General features: G+C 51.9%; 1 long non-coding RNA gene across 1 annotated transcript; it reads left to right on the forward strand.

Moving 5' to 3' along the window:
• The first annotated feature begins 1951 nt into the window (after positions 1-1951).
• Positions 1952-2583, forward strand: LOC140218836 (uncharacterized). Its single transcript, XR_011895025.1, has 3 exons — positions 1952-2167; positions 2241-2409; positions 2483-2583. It is a non-coding gene; the product is annotated as an uncharacterized lncRNA (long non-coding RNA).
• Positions 2584-2788: the final 205 nt, after the last annotated feature.

Genomic DNA, 2788 nt, shown 5'->3' on the forward strand with positions numbered 1-2788 from the left:
ATAAAAGATATTTCTCCTAGTCCTAGCTAACCGTTTCTTTATCCTTTTGTTGTTGTGTGACTTCATGTCACAAGTGCAGTGTCTCTGTCAGCTGCGCGGAATTTTATAAAGAAAAGGTGAATTTTGTAAGGATATTTCCTGATATTCGATGAAGTTATGTGTCTTTGTTATTACTAGGAACTCGGTAGCGTGAAAAATATGGCAGATAAGTAGTATCCATATCCTGAATAATCCCTTAATTAGTACTTATAGAGGAAGCACTTCAATTCGAGAATTGAGGACTCAAAGTCATATTATTAACTCAACAAAACTTCTTAAACAAATTCGTTTTGGGTGCTACAGCCTACTGTACTTTGGCACTGCGGACGGCGCCCAGTATGGCAGCAGCGACAGAAATATGAAATAGTGGGCCAGTGACGTTGATCCCTAAATCCTCTCCATTGCGAGTGCAGACCGATAGTAGTGCAAGCTTTCGCTGGCATGGCGTCATCGCGGCCTTTTTTTATGGTGATGCCGCGTAGCGTGCTGTATTCTGTTCCTAATCTTGTGGCGGTACCGCAGCTCGATTAATCACGTTTGTCCGTATAGCAGCAAATAAAAACAAGCCTTTATTGATCAGAATCAAGAGAACTCGTAATTGTCATAGCATTGGCGCCCGCGCAGCAGGGAGGCAGGTGGAGTTTTCTAATAGTGTAGCGAGATCAGCGTCACTGACACACAATTTAATTTTCGTTTTCGTTCAGGGCTGCCCGCAGCCAACACACTGCGCACCATAGTACCTACGACGATTTTTGACGATTTTTGTGAAGTTGTTGTTGGGCAACATAGGAACGTCGGGCTTCAATTTTGCAAATGCAGTACTGCCGATAAAATTGGTAATTAAAGCTTTCTAAAGATATTTTTCTTACTTGTGACGTGCGACATATTTTCCACGATGGCGCATTTGTACTGGCTACCAAGGCTTATACTCTGACAGAAGATGTGCACGCATGCGCTTATCACAAGTTACCAGTGCAGCACCCTGTGTTTTTTGGCGCAGAAAAAACAGCGTGTACACCTTCTGCATTCGCAATCTTTGGGAAAGAAAGCGAAGGAGAGGGGGACCCGGGGGACGTGCGCGGTATCCAAGGGAGCTGTACTAGTGCTGAAAGCCGGAAATTGTCGATATCCTCGACTTCCTCGACTACATCCGGGGGGGGGGGGGGCGGAGTAACCGAACACCTATGGGCCCAGGGTGCCAGACGACCTAGCTACGCTATTGTTGAACAGGCCAGTGAAATGCTTTCCTCGTTTATAAGAAGCGACTTTTGTTTGCTTTTCAGCAAGTAGCAATGCCTGCCTTGAGAGGTTGTTCTTATCCAATTAGCTTACATGGGGCGAGGAACTCTAAGAAGTGGAGATGGTTTCGCTGGGGCCAGGCTAGTGCAGTGAAAGCGCATAACTTGATGAAGAGGGTAAAGGCGGCATCGGCGGTGGGCCCGCTTCTCCTCGCTTATATAGCTAGTTTTTACCACTCACGTAGGACTGATTGCAGAAATGGCATAATCAGTGTGTCCAAGTGTGTCCCAAGTGTGTCCCGGCCTACAGCAGCTGCGTCATTCAAGAATCTTCGGTGCTATCGGAGCCAGCGTTGCGCTTGCGCCACCAGCCCGCCGTGAGAAAAGGATATAAGGAGGCGCAGCGGTACCGGCACCTTATTCTGGCAGCGGTTGTGGCAACAGGAACACAGACTGACCAACGTTCTCTGTATCCGCAGGCTTGTGTCGTCGTCCTCCACTCCCCGTGACCAACGTCCCGCTATCTGCTTCCACGTGTGTCCCGGCCTACAGCAGCTGCGCCATTCAAGAATCTTCGGTGCTATCGGAGCCAGCGTTGCGCTTGCGCCACCAGGCCGCCGTGAGAAAAGGATATAAGGAGGCGCAGCGGTACCGGCACCTTATTCTGGCAGCGGTTGTGGCAACAGGAACACAGACTGACCAACGTTCTCTGTATCCGCAGGCTTGTGTCGTCGTCCTCCACTCCCCGTGACCAACGTCCCGCTATCTGCTTCCACGTGTGTCCCGGCCTACAGCAGCTGCGCCATTCAAGAATCTTCGGTGCTATCGGAGCCAGCGTTGCGCTTGCGCCACCAGCCCGCCGTGAGAAAAGGATATAAGGAGGCGCAGCGGTACCGGCACCTTATTCTGGCAGCGGTTGTGGCAACAGGAACACAGACTGACCAACGTTCTCTGTATCCGCAGGCTTGTGTCGTCGTCCTCCACTCCCCGTGACCAACGTCCCGCTATCTGCTTCCACGTGTGTCCCGGCCTACAGCAGCTGCGCCATTCAAGAATCTTCGGTGCTATCGGAGCCAGCGTTGCGCTTGCGCCACCAGCCCGCCGTGAGAAAAGGATATAAGGAGGCGCAGCGGTACCGGCACCTTATTCTGGCAGCGGTTGTGGCAACAGGAACACAGACTGACCAACGTTCTCTGTATCCGCAGGCTTGTGTCGTCGTCCTCCACTCCCCGTGACCAACGTCCCGCTATCTGCTTCCACGTGTGTCCCGGCCTACAGCAGCTGCGCCATTCAAGAATCTTCGGTGCTATCGGAGCCAGCGTTGCGCTTGCGCCACCAGGCCGCCGTGAGAAAAGGATATAAGGAGGCGCAGCGGTACCGGCACCTTATTCTGGCAGCGGTTGTGGCAACAGGAACACAGACTGACCAACGTTCTCTGTATCCGCAGGCTTGTGTCGTCGTCCTCCACTCCCCGTGACCAACGTCCCGCTATCTGCTTCCACGTGTGTCCC

Source organism: Dermacentor andersoni, chromosome 6 (genome assembly GCF_023375885.2).
Source record: "Dermacentor andersoni chromosome 6, qqDerAnde1_hic_scaffold, whole genome shotgun sequence".
NCBI lineage: Eukaryota > Metazoa > Arthropoda > Arachnida > Ixodida > Ixodidae > Dermacentor > Dermacentor andersoni.